We start from the raw sequence: 21,351 nt of genomic DNA, 5'->3' as shown, positions 1-21,351 counted from the left end.
ATAGTCTCCTCTGTAGAAATGATCTGGCTTTGCTTCTACCTCACCAGTAGCTTTTTTTTTTTCTAATTCAATTCTAACCATTCTCTGCTTGAACTCGAAATGCCATAATTCCTGTGAGCTTGGTCAAGAACACTCTTCTGACACTCTCTTCTCTACCTAAGTATTTTCATCTATTTTTAAAGGTTTAAAAATATCTATATGCTAATATCAAAATAGATCTAACTCAGTTTCTCCTTTGAACTCAAATTTGATATATCCAACTGGCTATTTAAGTTCCCCACTGGGATGTTTCATAGTAACTCAAATTTAAAACATCTGAGTAAATTATTGATTCTACAACCACCATTCTCCCACTAAACAAAGAAATAAAAAACGGACATGTCCCACGCTAGTCTTCCCCAACTCAATAACTAGCGCCATCCATTGAAAAACCTAGTTATTTAAGCTAGAAACTTGGGAGTTTATCCTTGACGCCGTCTTCAGTAATGTACACGGGTTAAAGAAATTAAGGTATCTCTGAAAGAGACAGAGAAAGCAAATGAAGGAAAGTTTTAACAGTTACTACTGAATTTAAGTAGAGGCATATAAGCGATTATTGTACTCTTCTTTCAACTTTTCTGTATGCTTGAAAAGTTTCAAAATTAAGAGTTGAAGAGGAAATTTTTTTAAGTTAGAGAAAAAAAGTCTTTGCTGAATTATTCCCTTCAGTGAAATGGACTACTAGCAGGTGGCCACTATTATTTGGCTAACGTTTTTAAGGCAAAAGCATGGTGGCAGAACACTCGGGCCTCTTCACTGAACGTAGAAAGAAACATTTCCACCATCTTGTGCATTTCATATATCTTGAAAAATTCCCGGGACCTTAAGACCATTTAACTCAGTATTAGGGGAAAAAAAGCTCTGATTAATAGCTTCCCAAGCCTGTTTTCAAATTTTAGTTTAGCCTACTAAAATTAATCTGGAATATAATATAGAAAATGGCCATGGGCTTAAATTTTTAAAAGAAGTTGGCGTTAGGAAATTTAGAGCTTTAAATATTTACCTTAAAAAGGAAGAAGGGTCTAAAATCAATAATCTAAGCTGCCACTTAAGGAAGCTGGAAAGAAAAAAGCAAATGATACCTAAAGTAGAAGAAAGGAAATAATTAAGGTCAGAGCAGAAATCAATGAAATAGAAAACAGGTAAAATAATAGAGAAAATCAAAGAAGCCAAAGGTTGTTTTTTAAAAGAGATCCAAAAACTTGACAAACTTTTAGCTAGACTGATTAAGAAAAAAGAAGACAAAATTCCAAAACTCCAAAATGAAAGAGGAGACACTGTCACAGGCCTGACAGAAATTGAAAGGATTATAAGGAAATATGAAGAACTTATACCAACAAATTAGAGAATTTAGATGAAGTGGACAAATATTTATAAAGACATAAATTTAAAAAACTGAATCAAAAAGAAATGGAACTGGGCTTCCCTGGTGGCGCAGTGGTTGGGAGTCTGCCTGCCGATGCAGGGGACACGGGTTCATGCCCCGGTCCAGGAGGATCCCATATGCCGCGGAGCAGCTGGGCCCGTGAGCCATGGCAGCTGAGCCTGCGCGTCCGGAGCCTGTGCTCTGCAACGGGAGAGGCCACAACAGTGAGAGGCCCGCGTACCGCAAAAAAAAAAAAAAGAAATGGAACTAGAATAGACCTATGACATGTAAATAAATTAAATTAGTAAAAAATCTCTCTACAAGGAAAAGCCCAGTCCTACATTGCATGATGAATTCTATCAAATATTTAAAGGAGAAATAAACAACCTACACAGAGATTTAGAAAATAGAGGAAGAAACAGTTCCCAACTTACACTGGTAGAGACCAGTACTACCATGATGCCAAATCCAGACAGAGATATGATAAGAAAACAGTAGACCAACACCCCTCATAAATATAAATGTAAAAATCCTTAATGCTATATTAGTAAACCAAATCCAGCAACATATACAAAAGATTATATAATATCACAAAGTGGGATTTATGCTAGGAATACAAGGCTGGTTTAACATCTAAAAATCAATTAATGTAATACATCATATTACTACGACAAAGGACAAAAACCACATGATCATCTCAATAGACACAGAAATAGCATTTGACACTCATTTATAATACAGACTGAAAACAAACTAGGATTAAAAGGGAAATTCCTCCACCTGATAAAGGACATTTATAAAACATCTCAGCTAACATCAATCTAATGGTAAAAATATTAATATGTTCCCTCAAAAACTGGACCAAGACAAGGAAATCCATTCTTACTACTTCTAGTCAACACAGTAGTGAAGGTTTTAGCCAGCATAAAAAGGCAAATAAATAATTAAAATTAAAGGTACACAGATTGCAAAGAAGCAAAACTGTCTTTATTCACAGTTGACATGATCTTTTATGTAGAAAATTCAGAAGAATCTACAAAGAAAACTACTTGAATCATTAAGCGAGTTTAGCAAGGTTGCAGGATACAAGATCAATATACAAAAATCAAGTACATTTCCATGTACTAACAATGAACAAACAAAAATTAAAATTAAGAAAAAACTTCATTCACAACAGTATCATAAATAATAAAATATTTAGAAATAAGTTTCAAAAGAAGTACAAGAATCATATACTAAAAACCTAAAACATTTCTGAGAGAAATTGAACAACAAACAAATAAATGGATTGGAAGACAATATCGTTAAGGTGGCAATTTCCCCCATATAGATCTACATTGATTCTATTCAATGAATCCCTATCAAAATCTCAGCAGACTTTTTCACAGAAATTGACAAGCTGATTCTTAAAGTTAAATGGAAATGCTAAGAACCTAGAATTTTTTTTTTTTAAAGAACAAAGTTGGAGAACTTACACTATGTGATTTCAAAACTTACTGTAAAGCTACAGTAATCAGAACACTGTGGTACTGGCATAAACACAGACATATAGATCACTGAAACAGAACTGACAGTCCAAAAATAAACCCTTACACTATGCTCATCTGATTTTCTACAAAAGAGCCAAGGGAATTCAATGGGAGAAAAAATAAGTTTTTCAACAAATAGTGCTGGAACAATTGGATATCCATATACAAAAAGAAATAAATAACTGAGATACTTTACCTCATGCCATACAAAAAAAATTAATTTGAAATAATCATAGACCTAAATATAACAATTAGAATTCTAAAACTTATAGAAGAAAATCTTTGTATCCTTGGGTTGGGCAGAAATTTGTGAGATACAATACAGAAAGCACAATCCATTAAAAAATTAATAGATTAAACACTTATCAGAATTTTAAACTTTTGTACTTCAAATGACATCATTAAGGAAATGAAAAGACAAGCCACACACTGGGAGAAAATATTTGCAAACCACATATCTGATAAAGGACTTGCATCCAGAATACATGAAAAATCAATCATAAGAAGACAAACAACCTAAGAAAAAATGGGCAAAAGATTTAAACAGACATTTCCCAAAGATATATACACATCTAGTAAGCATATAAAGAGATGCTTGAAATCAATAGTCATTAGGGAAATGTAAATTGAAAGTACAATGAGATGTCATTACATACCCACTAAATGGCTACCATCAAAAGACTGACAATGCCAAGTGCTGACAAGAATATGGAGAAATTGGAATCCTCATATATATTGCTGGTGGGAATATAAAATGGTACAATCTTTTCAGAAACAATGTGGTAGTTTCTTGAAAAGCATATACTTACCAAATGACCCAGCAATTCCACTCCTAGGTAATTTCCCAAGAGACATGAAAACATGGTTCCACACAGACATGTGTGTGACTTTTCACAGCACAGTCACAGTAAAAAACTAGAATCAATCCAAATGTCCATTAACTGGTAAATGGATAAATAAAGTGCGGTACATATTTATTCACTGGAATATTACTCAGTAATAAAAACAAATTATTGATACATACTACAATAGAGAGGAACCTCAAAAATCTTACGGTAAGTGAAAGAGACTCGATACATTAAATGATTCCATTTATACGAAATTTCTAGAAAAAGCACTACTATATAGAGAGAAAGCAGATCAGCAGTGGCATGGGATTGGGAATGGGAATGAGACTGACTACAATTGGGCATGAGAGAACTTCTAGGAAGTGTTATAAAACTGGATTGTGGTAGTGGTTGCACAGCTGTATAAATATCCTAAAAATCCCTGAATTGTGTACTTACAGTGAAATTTTATAGTATATAAATTATACCTCAATAAAGCTATTATTATTATCTTTTTGGCTGTGTAGCTCAGCTTGTGGGATCTTAGTTCCCCAACCAGGGATCGAACCTGGGCCCTCTGCAATGGAAGTGTGGAGTCCTAACCACTGGACCACCAGGGAATTGCCAATAAAGCTATTCTTTTAAAAGGAAGCAGGACTATAAGGAAATAAACTTTTATCTAAGAAAAAATCTAAAACTATATTAAAAAAAGGAGTATCAATTGATTGGAAGTTGCCTCATACACTGCACAGAATTTCTGAGATTATAAAAGACTTAAGAGTTTTTATATGTCAAAGGCTCCTCTTATACCTTACATGATTTTTTGTTGCTGTTATTGTTCTGAAAACGCTTCAGTGTCCACACTCTCTTATGTATCACATCCCTATTTTTAATGGAAGAAACAAAATCTATCAGTCCCTTAATTTACGGTATACTGAGTGTCGACATTTTGGATCTGATCGAAAGATCCTATATACTCCTTATTACCTAGAAAGTGGGGTGTAGACAAGTGGGGTTGGATGTTATAGAGGCTTCCTTGATGGTGGGGAGTCTATGGAATACAACACAGCTGCATTTAGGGGCATTATGGCTAGTGCAGCAGTTCTCAACCTGGACTGAACATTGCAATCACCTGGGAAGCTTTAAAAATCCCTGTGCCCTGGCTCCACCTAGAACAAGGGTATCCAGGAAGCAGTATTTCCTAAAGCTCCCTGGGTGGTACAGCCAAAGTTGAGAACCACTGGTTTAGAGGAGGCCTCAGAACCTTTACTTTCATGCCCAACTGTCTCCTGGGAATGTGGTTTGGAATAGTTGGATTGTAGCACCTAGAGTTGCTGTCCAAATCGGTAGCCACCAGCCGTATGTGATTATTGAGCACTTGAAATATGGACAGTCAGAACTGAAATACGCTGTGTAAAATATGCACTGGCTTTTGAAGACTTAGAGAGAAAAAAAGAATGTAAAATATCTCAATAATTTTTAAAACTTATTACATACTGAAATGATAATATTTTGCTTGGATCTATTGGGTTAAATAGAATATATTACTAAAATTAATTTCGACTCTTTCTGCTTTTTTTTTTTTAATGTGGTTACTAGGAAATTTAAAATTACACGTGTGGCTGCCATAATATTTTTATTGGACGGTGATATTCAGTTTTAAAAAGAATCATAAAATCTTGGAGCTGAAAATGACCTTTGGAATTATCTAATTCAATCTATTCATTTTACAGCTAAGGAAACTGAGGCCCAGAGAAAGTGACTGGCCCTACACGACACAGCTAGAAAGTGACATTGCTGAGATTAGTCAGGTCCCCGACTCCTGATGTCTATGTCTATTTCCATCACACTTCCTCAAGGATTGTAAAAACAAAAGCGCTCTATCATCTCCTCCCCTAAATAGATGTTTAATTTAATCCACCAATACTGAAAATATGTACTTTTTATAGAGTGCCTTTTTCCCTCTAGGATGTTCTATGTAATTCTCATGGCTACAACTTCTCCCGACTTTGGTGCCATACACCCAATGTACTACTCTTGGTGTCACAAAATAAAAACAAGAAAAATATAAAAAGATCAAATCTCACATTCCACTTTATATAGGAAAGGTTATATGTCAAAGGGTACTCACAGAAATACCACAAAAATAAACCTAAGGGAAAGAAACTGGTAGGGGAGGGCAGGCAGGGGGGTTGAAACACAATGAAAGTAATACTTTGTGTTCCTATTTTAAGTGCCTTTCTCAATGCTATATGCATAGCAGCTAGAGGCAAGCTGGAAAGCCGCCAGGTCCTGGCTGCCAGCAAAAATTTTGTCACCTCCTTTGAACATCTGAAGTATGTTTACCCAATAGATTTCATTAAATTACACTTCCATTAGGAAGCATACAATGTTGATACTCATCTCAAAGATCAAAGGGATCGCTAAGAGGCATGTCATCCTGCTCCCCAGCTGATTGCTATTTCTGGGCCAATCAAGGAAAGGAGCCAGAACAATACTTGGTTAAAAAAAAAAAAAAATTGTAGCATCTCCCCGAGGACTACGAGGACTACAGACTAAGAATCAGCAGCCCCATTATCAAAATGAGCATATCATTAATGACAATACTCATACAGTGAGTTATTTTAACACAACTCCTATACAACAAACAAGCTGGGTTTGGGTAATTAGCTGAATTTGTAAAGCAGTATTTCTGAGAGCTGAAAAACTCTTCAGTAAAAATACAAAGTTTAGAAGATGGAGAAAGTCCCATTTACAAATGCAGGAGAAAAATCTAGTTCTATTAATTTCATTGTGATTTTAAATAAACCAACAGGTGAGCCAGGATAGAGCTGGCTAATTTAATTACTGACAGGCTGTAGGATTTTTTTTTCCAACTCGCTAATTTTTTTGATGGATGATTTTTAAAGAAATATCATAAATACATTTTCTTTTTTGAAGGCAAAACTATTCCATTTGGAATCCAATGCTTACAGTGAAAACATTTAACTTCCAGGAACAAGAGATACTAATTTCAAAGGAGCTAAGATTTGGTCATTATTTTTAGGAAATAAAAGCCAGCCATTACAACTAGGGAAAGAAATATTTAAGATAGGTTTAATGCAGTTTAAAAATACATATGGTACTGAAATACAACTACAAATCCCAAATCCTTTATTTGACATTAGAAAAGGTAATTCAGCAACAGCTTAATGTTCTAAGCCTGATTTCAGGTAATGGGAACTCTTTTCTGGTAATTTTCATTATGAAGAATTTGCCCAAAATGGGATAAAAAATAAAAGGCAAGGTTTATGCAACTGGTTTTTCTACCTAACCCTTTCTTCAAGCTCTAGTGGTAAAGGTAAATCACCCATTGAGAACCACAACACAAAATCTAGATTTCAGCTGTTCTCTTTCAACCTGTAGTCAACCTTGGTTACCCATATCTGACACATCATATGAACTGTAATTATCTATCTTTTGCAATTAATCATCTGACAATTACATTTCCTGCACTTATAAGCATCCAGCTGGGAACTGAGTTTTAATCTGAGAGAGAAAAAGACAGGATTCAGGTTTCTAACAAATTACTTCTAATTAACCAGAACCTTTTTTAGTCATCCCAATGTAAAGATGCCTACAGCTAATCAAAGAATTTATTATTTGCATTCTTAATGATAATTTAAAATTTCATTTATATTTCCCCAAAGGGCAGCTCTGGAAATGCACTGCACTAACATTAGTTAAACAAACATTCTGTTTGGCAGTACACAAAGAATGGGGGGGGGGGGGAGGAAATAATTTCTAAGGGAAAAGAACTTGCACTATGACTAGAAAGGGCAACAAACACAATTAAATAAAGCAGAGATTCAAGGCATACATCTTCAAAGTGGAAGATACAGCTATCTTCCAAGAAATCCAGGAAATTGACAAGCTGAATCAGATAAATTTTAGAACTGGAAGAGACTTTATGGATCATCTCCTCCAGTGGCTCTCAAAGTGTGGTCCCAGGATGATGCTTCAGTGTCAACATGGAATTCTTTCTTTTTTTTTTTTTAATTTTTTTAAAATTTACTTATTTATTTTTGGCTGTGTTGGGTCTTGGTTGCTGCACACGGGCTTTCTCTAGTTGCAGCGAGCAGGGGCTACTCTTTGTTGTGGTGCGCAGGCTTCTCATTGCGGTGGCTTCTCTTGTTGCAGAGCAAGGGCTCTAGGTGTGCAGGCTTCAGTAATTGTGGCACACGGGCTCAGTAGCTGTGGTGCACGGGCTTAGGTGCTCCGCAGCATGTGGGATCTTCCCGGACCAGGGCTCGAACCCGTGTCCCCTGCATTGGCAGGCGGATTCTTAACAACTGTGCCAAGGGGGAGGTCCCAACATGGAATTCTTTAGAAATGCAAATCCCCAGGCCCCTTGCTGGGCCTTCTGAATCAGAAAGTCTCAGGTGGACCCAACAATGAACCCTCCAGGTGATTCCCACTTACTGATCTACTGGTCTACTTTAAGAACTACTGGTCTAGTCTAACCACTTCATTGTCCGAAGGAGGAAACAGAGAGCTGAGAGAGAGGCAAAAGTTCCATACACAAGAATCAAATTAAATAATAACTTTGAGGAACTTAAGGTCTTTTTCCTTTTATTAAAATAAAATTCTTTGTTAATATATAAGATACGCTACTGTGACCTATCGCATAATTGCTGGGATTACTGAGCCTTAGGATCCCCAGTAGACCTTTCCTTTCACGGTATATGCAACTCTTGGGCTCTAGAGAACTCATAGACATTCCTAGAGTATTGGTTATAAGGTTCCCTACAACTTAATATTTCACAAATATTGAACCAACTATAAATGAAGACCAGAGAGATGTTCTTCATGTAGCCAGGGTCCTACATGACTTTTAAAAAACTGGACCATGGCAGGAAGCGCATTTAGAAGACAGAGTGGTATATTGGACAAGATCGGGCGCGTTCAGGGTGGTATGGCCATAGACTGAATGGTATATTGGAAAGAACACTGGATACAGAATCAAAGAATCCTGGTTTCTCATTCTTGCTCAGCCACTAACCAGCTCAATGATCTTGGGCAAACTACCTGGTATCTGACTGAGGATGTGTCTCTTCATCGCTAAAACAGTCTTAACATCTAACTTCGTAGGGCTTCTGAAGAGACAAAATACAAACTGTCCTTAACACAGGTTTTGGTACGTAATGAGCACTCAATAAACATTAGCCCCTTCTTCCTCTTCCTCTTCAACTTAGAGAGGATGCGGCTGGAAAGTCAACATTCCCAGCTTCCTTTGTTTTCCGAGAGGCACTATCTAGCTTCACTCTTGAAATGTGCAGTTCTGTCTCTCTAGTCAACACACTTTCCATTACCTCTCAGCCTTGCTCGCTCTTCCTGCTCTACCAGATATCCAGAAAGGTATTGAAGGGCTCATGAGTTGCTTTCAGTATTTCAGAAAGTTTAGTGGTGATCATATACTTAGCCAGTACAAGACTACACAGCCTAATCGAACATCAGAATTTTTGTTTGTTTAAGCTAGAATTATATGAACTCAGTTCTCTCACACTGATTTAACAAACCTTGACTTCACTCAAATATTTAAAAATTCTATCTCCCTACCTGTGTTAATTTAAAAATTATGGAAATCAATGCTTCCTTAATAAATGTTTTTGATTTGGTTTTCCTGGTAGTGAAAAGACTGGGAAACATTAGTTTAATGGTTCTTTTGTAAAGATGTACACTGGAATCACCTGAGACCCAATTCAGGTCTGCAGACCAGTCTCCCCAGGGGAGTTCTTGATTTGTGTGTGTGTGTGTGTGTGTGTGTGTGTGTGTCAAATACCACAAAGAATTCAATTGAGCACTCCTGGTTTTAACTACTGCTAATCTGTAGTTCATATTTTCAATATTGGGAAAGGAGGAGCCATAATCCTGACTTCTTACTGTGACCGTCAGCTGCCTGAATGGGCAGGATGAAGGCAACAGCAGTTGGGGTTGGATAATGCACGCTGTGAATTTAAAATCACGGGTGACAATTTGTGAACAGGAAGGTCCTTTTGCACTCACCAGTGAGAACGTTATATATTTTCAGAAACAAAGGAAGAACTCAGAAAATTTCTAACAACTTAAGAAAGATGGGAAAAACAAAACCCCATGAAGTATTTTAAACAAATAGAGCTGCTTAGGTTAAAAAGTTTGTGTTGTGATTACTTTGCTTTATATTTTAAACATAGAAGATGGTTTGCTTGGGGTATGATAAATTAAATATAAAAAATGTACTATTTTAAAGAAAAAACAATCTTAATCTTTTTTAGGAACCAGTGGACATGATTACACTATTAACTAATGTCTTTGGGTCTGGTTCTGGTTGATATGGGATAGCCAAGTCCTATATTTTAATCAAGAAGAAGACAGGCATTTTACCCCAATTTAGGAAAGCTCTGCCTTGTAATGTATATTTCATAACACAGTCCAACTTGACTCTCTTCACTTACCACAGAGATTAGCTAACCGGGCAACTATTTTTATTTTCTCTTAAAATATCATGAACAGACATGATATACCTATTCATCTGTTAATTCACAAATATTTATTTAGAATTTATAGGCTCTCACACAGAACGAGAAATCACAATTCCTATTCTGAAACAGTATATAATGTAGTTGGAGGAACAAGACTAAGTGGAAACAAAGCCTGAGTTCAATCCCTGGTCGACAAATGAAGATCCCCACAAGCTGCAGCATGGCCAAAAAATAAATTACTATAGTTTTAAGATATATATTTTTAAAAATAAAGAATCACTAGCTTGAAAAACGATACATTACTATAGTCCTTAAAGAAGCAATACTGTAGAAACACCCCCTCTTAAAAAGTTTCTTAACTCTATCATAGTGTTTCTCAACCCAGGTGCAGAGCATTTATAAGATATATATGCCTACACAATTCCCCTTATTCTAAGGTTACTTTACCCCCTAAAAAAGTGATATTATCTCTGATATATTACTGTTTTAACAGATCCACACACATGCACTGAAGTAAGAGGAGATATAAGTGTGGTAAAATCAAGGATATGCAGTAAACAGAAGTACGTGGATGTGGAAATTCAGAAATGATGTGGCCTAGGGATCGGCCACGGAGTCAAGGAGAAAAAAGGCTTGTGTGTAGGTTTGGAAATGATAGTGTCTTTAATCTGACATTTATTTCAGGGAACCTTAAGGGTTATTTATTTTGGGGGGTACATGTGGACCTGTGATATTATTTCTAATGGTTTCTGCATGCAATGACTCTAAAATCCTATCTTGGATTTAAAGGTGTCCGCAACTAGCTTTCGATAGCATTTAAGCAGAAGAATATTCTTTCTTAGAATATTCTCCTAACTAGAATACCCAGTTCTCTTTCCAGCCTACCCACTGCTGTCCCATATGAGCCCCTATAAGCCAAAATTTTAAAAAAGTGCTGCCTGACACTCTGTTAGATCTTAGCACAGACATAAGTGTGGCAAAGTGTTGTAAGAAATGCTTTAACATGAAGTACCTGTGGGGCAGGGAGGGGGGGTTCATAATGTTTTCCTTAGGCTTTCTTATTAACCCCAAATATTCTGTAACAGTAAGTAGGAGGATGCTACAAGAAGATTCAGGAGATAGGAAACAACACGGAAAATAACCTGAAGAATTAGAAAAATAAATACATCTGTACAGTTGCAATTGTTGAAGTAGGAGCATGACAGAGAAAAGCTCTCAAGCGTAAATCTTCTTGCAATGGCTGCTTTCAGCCGTACATAAAACAGTAGTGATAACAGGCTAAAAAATAATAAAAACTTTGAAATAAAGTTAAAAGATACACATAACTTAAAACTAACATCTTTTTCTACACAGAAAGGTTAAACTGTGAGGTTGACATTTGCATTTGTTACGTTGTCAACACTTTCTATCGGCATGTGTACAAACAATATCTAAAGATGCCATCTGCATATTTATACCAAAGAAGCTTATGAACAGGACCTGTCAGTGTATTTTAACACCCTTCGAAAACATCAGCTTTCATCAGATATAAACATAACATGTTTAATTTATTAGTTTGGTCTTAATATAAAAAGTTGACAATCATATGTCACTATAACTATTGATAAGGCAAATAAGGACTACAGGAAAATGTCAAAAAGTTATTGAAATGCTTGCTGAAACACTACATCAAATTGTACTTATCAGCTCTTCTCTGCCAATGAATATGTCATATTTTCCTACAGATGGCTATTCCTGAAAAGATGTACCCAATGGAGCATTTCAGAAACTTCATTCTTAAAGCATCTTAATTCCCAGGTCTGAGAAATTTAAAAGGAGTCAGAACAGAGAAAAAATATATTGCAACACATGGCATTATTATGCTGCTCCACTAAAGTTAAACAGAAATTGTGCTTAAAGAACAATTCACACCTGATGTTTTGTTGGAATACTTATGTTTTGTGTGCCCACCACGTATCATGGATGTTTCATCTGAAAAAAATTTGCTTTAAAATTACAAATTCTTAAATTTAATTCAATGGGCACTTATTGAATACCTACTATGTACAGCATTCATAAACTACTTCAGGAAACTTAAAAGTGGAACACCCAGTTTTTTCTCTTGAAGATCTTATAATTTGGCTGGAGTAATAAAACATAAGTAAGTGAAAATCAGTAAGTCATTTCAGCTCTGACATGGAAACAGTGTGCACATTGGTACAGGTTAATAATGTAAGTGCCAAGGCAAATGGGAAGTAAAGAAAATCTATCATGACAGAAAGATAATTAGAAAAGACTTCACAAAGGAGATGAATAATGGGCTAGGTATTGTAGAAATGGAAGACATATCAATATGAGACTAACACGTAAAGTGAGCCCGAAGTTCCAAAGCACACCTGTTGTCCTAAACTGCATACAGAATAGTTTTAAAGCAATGTGAAAACTTTTGTTGGTCTTAAAATGCCAGGCATTCCCACTTTCAAAATTGTTAAATAACATAGCTCACACAGACAATGTGGAAGTTGACCCACGTTTCAGAGTTGAAGAAGCCAGGGCACCGTGACTTGCCCAGTGGCACTCAGCTAGTTAGTATCAGAGCTGACACCCAAAGCCAGAACTCTGATGCTTAATCCAGCGTACTTTCTACTACATCACCTGCTTCTCTTGGTTTACAGCCTATTTGAAATAAATGTAGGTTAGTTATTGAACCAAGTTTTCTTTAGACTGGACACACTGGAACTAACAGAGACTTCAGTGACTCTTTAAAGAGAAATGCCATAAAGCAGTATGATTTAGTAGCTTTAGAGTCAGATAGGTTTGATTTCAAGTCCTGGATCCAAATTACGAGACCTTGGGAAAGTGTCAGCTTCTCATAACCTTGTATGACTGAATTATAAACTGGCTATGAAGAATAAATGATATACAACATGGTAGCTGACCTATTAGAGGCCCTCAACAGTTAGTTCTCTCTCCCTCTCCCTTTAAAAGCCCTATCAGCGATCGTTCTAGATTGAGGGGTTCTCAATCAGGGATAGTTTTGCCTCAGTGGGGACATCTGGAATATCTGGAGACATTTTTTGATTGTCACAACTCAGGTGGAGTGGAAGTGGGCCACTGGCATTTAGTGGGTAAAGGCCAGAGATGTTGCTAAACACCCTGCAAGGCACAGGACACCCTCCTCCCACCCCCAACAAAGAATCATCCAGTCCAAAATTTCAACAGTACCAAGGTTGAGAAACTGTGCTCTAGACCAAAGAGGAAAACTACACATTACCACTAGCATTCAGTGAAAAGAAAGATCATATCTTTTCTGCCCCCAAAAGCAAGCATCCTGACTTTACTAAAATATCAACATCAAGGTAGAAATGCATCAGATCCCCAAGTTCATGACATGGAGTACAAAAATATAATTGACTTAATATTCCTTCATGTGTGGAGTCTTCTATTTGCATGTGATAGATTTGCATGCAAACCTACATTTCCAGACATATGGAACATTCATTTCCCTCGAATCTACCTGAGGGAGGAATAATTAGCAAAAAAACCCAAACCAAAACAAAAAACCCATAAATTTGTAAATATTTATGGATTTTTTTTTTAATTGGAGGACTGAAAAATTCTTTAGGCAAATGTGAACCTAATGACATCAGTTTGTACTTTGAGATATTTCTTGGTACTACCTAGATTCCAAAAAGACATTAAAAGTATCAGCATATAGCAGGAGTGAGCAGATCACTGCATGAGCCTCAACGAACTGGCACCCGAGGCAGGTGCTGCCTGCCAGCACCTCACCCTTCTGGTACATACCTGGTATTTTCCCCTCTCTCTTATACTTTTATTTTCCCCTGCTCCTACTTTCTCTCTTTTCCTTTTCCCTGCTGTCTATGCCTCTTGTCACTTGCCAGTGACAGTTGTTTAGCCCCAGCCATGACAGAATTCAAAAGACAAAATGCCTTGATTTAATGGCAAGGTTTCAATAATGCTTTCTGGGAGATGAGAATGAGAGTCACGGGCATACTTTAACTGGCATTCTCTAGGCGCTATACCTATGTAAAAACATTTTGCGGAGATAGTATTAAGAGACCCCATATTGAAAAACATTTCTGAGGGCTCAAGAAATACAGCTGCTCATGATCTATTTACTAACGTTAAAAATATAGTTAGTATTTCTAGTTCTGCTGGGTTTAAAATCATTCCTCTTCGGAGTGAAATGTAAACTTTTATTACAAAGGGACTGTTGTAGATGATTTTGGTCTCAGAAATTTCTCTCAGAAAATGCCACAATATGGTATATGTTAACTATCAGTGCGAGCCACAGTGCCATCTACGGCCACATTCCGTTTGAATTAGAAAACATAATTTTGCTACTCTGACAGTCCCTGAACAGACTAGGAAAATAGAAAGCCCTCTCAGCTATAAAATGCACTGACAAAAATCTCACCCCAAATCTATATTTCCAAACACATAGAAGCATTATTGCCTTAGAATCTCCCTGAGTGGGTAATAGTCTATAAAGATGTAAGTTTGTGAATCTTATAATGATAACATCTTGAAACTATATACTTTCATGATGATAATTTCTCTGACTGCAGAGTCTATAGCAAAACAATATAACCATAAACCAAGACTCTTCAATCCATTCACTATGTTTAAAGAAAACCTGAGAAAATAACTATTTTAAGAAACAGAATAGATTTTAAAGTAGTAATTAAAGGGACTTCCCTGGTTAAGACTGTGCTTCCACTGCAGGGGGCACGGGGTCAACCCCTACTCGGGGAACTAAGGTCCCACATGCCGCACAGTGTGGCCAAAAAAAAAAAAAAAAAATAGCAATTAAGGCTCAGGATAGTGTTTTTTTTTCTAATCTGAGTCCTTTTTGACTGCAGTTCAGAAATAGTTTAAAAGTTATTTCATAATTAAAATACCATTTGATATGATGATCATAAGATTTAAATTGATATCATAAACTATGGGTTATATTAAATTAGAAGTTCTCCAACCTGGCCACAAAAAGAACTTCAATTTTCTCCCTAAACAAGAGAAATCCTCTAGTAATTCTACTATCAAGTTGTAAGTTATTTTCCACACACCAATGCACAGCTATCATCATTTGGAACCAAGTAGATTTTCTCTTTCTTTCTATTCCAAATTCACTCGGCTTACTGCCAAGAGAAAATACAGACACAGGGGAGGCAAAGAGCAATTCTGCTAAGATCAATGAAGATGTTGGCCATAACAGAATCCTATTTATCTGCCACATCCACACTTCTTTTTCTCTGATTAGAGATTACTAGCAATTTCTTGACAATTCTTTTACAAAATTAAGTTACTATCAGTCTTGCAGGACATCAGAGGGGGAAGGAAAAAATATATATACATAGTTTTTTCCTACTAAATCTGGAAACAACATATATATATATAATTTCTATAATCATATTTCTGTTCTTACAAGGTAATTAATACCTGTTTCCAAAGCAAAGTGCATATTTATAAACAAAAAATTCACATGAAGATGTTCTATTGGCATTGACCTCAGGTCAGAGGTCAAAGGCACAATCTATTTAGTAGTATGAAATTAAAGGCTGAGGGTTATTTTTTTTTCTAGGCTCAAGTGAGAATTTAAAATATTTGTTTTGCCACCTAGGGAGAAAAATGATTCATGCTAGGGCACCTGTTTCCCCCAAATAATGGCTATCATGGTACCTAACTTTAAACCAAAAAGAAATTAATTTTTAAAGTCATTTAATGCAAAAGACATGTGGATAACTGTCACTGTAAAATACTGGCTTTTGCCAAGTTAAAAAAAAAAGTTTTTAAAAGAATAGCATTGAAGTTTTGGGAGAAAAAGAATGAAAGCAAGTTAAATGGCACTGCAACTTAAATGAAAGAAAGAGCTTCATTGTTTTAAATGCTTCATTAAATATAAAGCAAGCACATTACCCAGCATGTGTAATCTTTCAATCACTTCTAATCACAAAGGAGATAAAGGCCAAGCTCCTCAACTTTACCGGCAAGGCTTCGCTGAGCTCTCGGGCTCATCAAGGGCTGAAGCCCAATTCGCAGCCCAGACCAATTAAATCCCAACGTCTGGGAGTGGTCGCTAGGCGGAGGAGTCCTTAAAGACCCCCAGGTGATTCTAACGTGTAGCAAAGTTGGGGAACTAAGACTCTAGTCCCACATGTTAAACCTGGAGGATATCAAACACTCTAGGCCTCCCCTTCCTCCCTTCCACGATACTACCCTCCTCCGCTCCCCACTTTGTTTATGTTATTCTTTCAACGTGAGGAGACCCTGCTTCTCTCAAATTCCCTCACCCTTCAAGTCTCAGTGTGGGTATTCCTTCCTACTGGGTGCTTTCCCTCACAACCCCACTTCATTCCTACACAAACACCTGGGTTGGATGTCCCTCCCTGAAAGTGTGCCCTTTCACATACTCTCCCATCAGAATCTCCATCATTTCACTTACCTGAGTAAGACAATTATTGACTATGAGCCCCTTGAAGAATATGTCTTATTCACCTTTTGCTCTCTTGCACAATGCTTGATGCATGATAAGTACTAAATATATGTAAGTTGTTTTCAGTAATCTATACCAAAACAACAACAAACTATTGAAAACCACTAAAATTAAAAAGAATGAAGTGAATAAAAGAACAGCAGCTTGAAAGTTCTCTTCCATAGCTTCCTTGTTTGTTCTTTAGTTTGAAATTAATTTTAATAGTATTTGTTTTTATTAGAGAGAATTTGATTTAAATCATTTCAGCTTCCACCATATAATTTCTAGCTGTGTATTACACTGCCTTGTATATTTGGGGCATATTGTTAACCAAATTCTCAGTGTATGACAATATTTGAAACTTTTTAATTATAAAGCTATTTGGCTGTTGTCTTTAGGTATGCTAAAGTAAGTTCTTTGTTGATATTAATGACAATATTTAACAGATACTACAGAATCTTCCCCCTTCTCCTTCTCAATACTGGTATGTTAGGCCAGTGCCATAACAATGCAAAGACAGTGATTTCTAATAGTTTCTGGGAAATGTCAGTTATTAGAAATTAGGGAAGGGATGGGAAGCAAATTCAAAGTAAATTCAACATGTATTTTGAACTCTAGATGAAAAACTCAGTACAAATAACTCTAATTAGTAATATGATACATATAATAAAATGATATAAAACAATGTAGAGTATCATAATTCTTCTATGTTTAATTCTGACTATTACCACAAGGTCAAGGAGAAACTTGCTTGCATAGATTAATTTCTAAGACATCTTTTACAAAATAAAATGTGCTAGAATATAAAAGCAATCCAACGTAGAAGGTCATATCTGAGAATAAGATGGAAGATTCCATGTTTCAATCCTTTGTGTAAGCTCCTGCAGTTCATCTTAAAGCACTGAGAAGGAAGGTTTAGGATATTGAGGGGATATTCTGACTTGGAGATATTTTAACCTCTAAACTCTTTAATTCTAGGATTACTACTTGTGTACAGCAAAGCCACTGACTATAAATCAGTGCAGTTCTCAAAGTATTTATACATTTATTATCTTATTTGGCCCTCATATTTCCCCATTAGGTAGGCAGAATTGATAAGATGATCCAAATTTGCAGATCCAGAAACTGAAGCCCAGAAGGAACATGCCACGTCTGAGGTCTCGGGTCTACATTCCTTGGGCTTTTCTCATTATTTCACACTTCCTCTCTTGACAAAGTGGTCCATAACCAAATTTAGCTTCATACAATTTTAGAAAAATATGAGATAGACCATTTCTAACCAATGTCTAATAATACATGTATGATTTTTTTTTTTTTTTTTTTTTTTTTTTTGTGGTACACGGGTCTCTCACTGTTGTGGTCTCTCCCGTTGCGGAGCACAGGCTCCGGACGTGCAGGCCCAAAGGCCATGGCTCACGGGCCCAGCCGCTCCGCGGCATGTGGGATCTTCCCGGACCGGGATACGAACCCGTGTCCCCTGCATCGGCAGGCAGACTCTCAACCACTGCGCCACCAGGGAAGACCTGTATGATATTTTTTTAAGGGTAAATAAAGCCATCAAATTAGGACCCTGGATCAGACAGCATTTGAAATGGGTAGCGTGGAACCACGTTCTTTAAAAAAAAGTAGAAAAATTTAAACTTCATTGAAGCTAAAAAGAAATCTGCAAGGTTCTAACAATGGAGATTGTTTTCTCCTTTCTAAGTTTCACCATAAAAATTACATATTGCAGGTTTCCCTGGTGGCGCAGTGGTTCAGAGTCTGCCTGCCGATGCAGGGGACATGGGTTCGTGCCCCGGTCCGGGAAGATCCCACATGCCGCGGAGCAGCTAGGCCCGTGAGCCATGGCCGCTGGGCCTGTGTGTCCGGAGCCTGTGCTCCGCAACGGGAGAGGCCACAACAGTGGGAGGCCCGCGTACTGCAAAAAAAAAAAAATTACATATCACCATAAATAAGACAACCCTAGTCTTACTTCAGTTGAAATTTATTTGTAGACTAGGTTTACATAAAAAATCAAAATAAGAAAGCAATGAAACAAAAAATGTCAGTCATTTAATATGCAAAGTGGCAATGTTTCAATAGGAAAGTCAAAGGATGTCAGGTAAAAAAAAACTCAGATAAGATTAACAAAGGGCACCCTTGTTTTAAAGTACAGAACACACTCTTTAAGAAACTCATTTCATTTCTGTAATTAAACATTTCACACCAAGACCAATACCATGCAGTGTGACTTTCCAAACCATAAAATCTAAGTCTTTCTCCATTTTAAGAATGCAATTACAAGTCAAATTCTTTATAACCAATAACAGAAATCACCATTTTCACAGTAGATTTCCAAGTCCAAGACAGTGATAACTTGTTTTAAACAATACTTAACAGAACCAAATGGAGAAAATTTGTAAGTCTCCTCAGAATCTTCTGTGATGAAGCTTGACCTACAGAAGCTTTTGTGAATTTGCAAAGGCACGAGGCGCCTCAAGAACTAATAAAGTGTGATGAGGACGAAGTCCCATTTCTCAATGTTTCCCAATGTGGCCACACTTAAGCGCTTATTTCAGAGGCATTTCCAGCAAAGGCTTTTAATCCATGATCTGATGAACTTCTTAAAAGAAAAGCCAGAAGACGAATTTGACTCCACATATGTTCTTGGTTTTATTCTTAAGTATGAATTTTCCATTTGGGAGAACTAAAGGACAGAAAGTTAAACAAAACAAGCCAGAAAGAGGCTATCTGTGTGCATGGTCCATGTCCTGGTAGGTTTCCAAGGACCTGAAATCAAGAGAAAAGTCTCTGGCAAAATCTATTCTAGCCCCATTTTAACTTCTTGTACAGGAAAGCTTAAACTAGTTGACACAGCAAAACTCTTCAACCACTACTACACAGCTGAAAAACCTTCACCCTAGAGACCAGATCGGGCTCTGTCTTCATCACAAGCAGCTCAATGCTCCTAAAAGCTATGAGCTAAATCAAAAGTGCCTAATCCATTTTAAGTTTTGTTCTGAACCTCACAAATGTGGAACTGGATGAAAGACAATAAGAATGGCATAAAGAGCAATGGAAGATTCATGAAAGAAAGAAATGAGAAGGCAAAGTCAGAACCATGATGTGTCATTCCCAGTTGCTCACTTACTTCAGCAAAGCAAAGCACAAAACTGACATGCTTTATTCTAATATGTTTTAACCCTAGGGCCTAAGTATGAAATCTCTAGCTAAGTCAGTGGTATTAAAATAGTTCAATTTTGAGTTTCAAGATTCCTAGAACATAAGCTTTAAGAGGGCAGTGACTGTGCAGGCATCTGCGCTACGGTCTTGAGGCCTTCGGTTGCCCTAGCAACATCACAGCATCACTGTCACCCACTTTAAAGTTTGGCATTTACCAGGAAGTGCCTGGCAAGTGCTTTGATAAAAGACATTTTATTTAAAAATCAATTAGCTACTTTTCTTTCCAAGGACTAGTATACCCTACATGAAAAAAGAGCATGGCCTGAAGGCAAAATAAAACAAGTAAAAGGCTTATCTTTTAAACTACATAGTACTTTTCCCAGGGAAATTCAACAGGGGTGCTGCAAATCTTGATAACAGTCTCTGACCATGTATTTGCAGAATATCAGACTATTTTTGAGCATGGGACAGTTTACAAGCAACCAGTAAAAAGTTTCCTATTCATGAGCAAACAATTTTACATTAAAACAGAGTTGGCTTTTTGACTACGGCAATTAGTTTCTTCATGTTCCAAACACCAAATAACATTTTCCCGTTAATTTTTAAACCAATGTGGCTTTAACTTAAAATAAACTGTACATCAAAAGAATGGAAAATAAACAGCCAAGAACACAATTTGACGAATTGGATTTATTTCATTTATTTATCTAAACAGGGACCACTGGATCTCTTTAATAGGCTGACAGTTGCATTGGGCTGGTTAATAAAACATTCAACAGTGTCTTTGGCCAATATAGAAATGCAAATCCCATCAGAAATATTTTATTCATGAAGCAGTAATTTCAGTTACTACCAGTTCTTTTTTAAAAAATGGCACTCTGCAAATAAACAGTGCCATCTAGTGACTAACAAAGAAGCCAAATTTATCACCAGTTTATAGTTAAATCTTTCAAAAATCTTACCTGTTTTTATCTTTCCTCTTTATTTCCTAGGTAAGATCAAAGTGGCTAGGCAAAACAAACAAACAGAAAAGTTGATAATAATTTGTTAAGTCATTTAAGAAGGATTATAAGCAGACACAACTACATTAAAACCAATAAGCTTTATAATTCTTTTTTGTTTGTTTGTTTTAAAGCAATTTAGCACCGCTTCCAGAAAACATACACTTCATCTGCTTAGAAAACTCAAGCCATAGAAATAACATAAAGTCATAACAAAAATTTGCTCCTTCTACCATAAAATGACGAGACAGAAAAAAATCTTCCAAGAAAATTGTAATATCTTATCAGGAATCTGACACCAATTAAAAAAAATGTACACACACAAGAAAGTGTGAGTGCACACACAGAGATATATCCATACCAATATACACTTCAACTTTGCCAGTAACTACAGTGGACATGAAAGTTATTTTTGCAGGTCACAAAGCTCTACAGGAGGTAAAGACAATGGT

The 21,351-nt window shown here is 36.5% G+C and overlaps 1 protein-coding gene and 1 non-coding gene across 19 annotated transcripts in view; both read right to left on the bottom strand.

The window, feature by feature from the left end:
• VTI1A (vesicle transport through interaction with t-SNAREs 1A) overlaps positions 1–21,351 on the bottom strand; it is a 385,123-nt gene that overhangs the window by 343,145 nt on the left and 20,627 nt on the right. The gene's annotated exons all lie outside the window — the stretch shown is intronic.
• Positions 4,309–4,381, bottom strand: TRNAG-UCC. The gene has a single exon. It is a non-coding gene; the product is annotated as a tRNA-Gly (tRNA).

Source organism: Phocoena sinus, chromosome 16, assembly GCF_008692025.1.
Source record: "Phocoena sinus isolate mPhoSin1 chromosome 16, mPhoSin1.pri, whole genome shotgun sequence".
NCBI classification, from domain to species: Eukaryota; Metazoa; Chordata; class Mammalia; order Artiodactyla; family Phocoenidae; genus Phocoena; species Phocoena sinus.
Note: the sequence above shows the minus strand (reverse complement) of the source record. Positions and strands in the feature narration are given on the sequence as shown.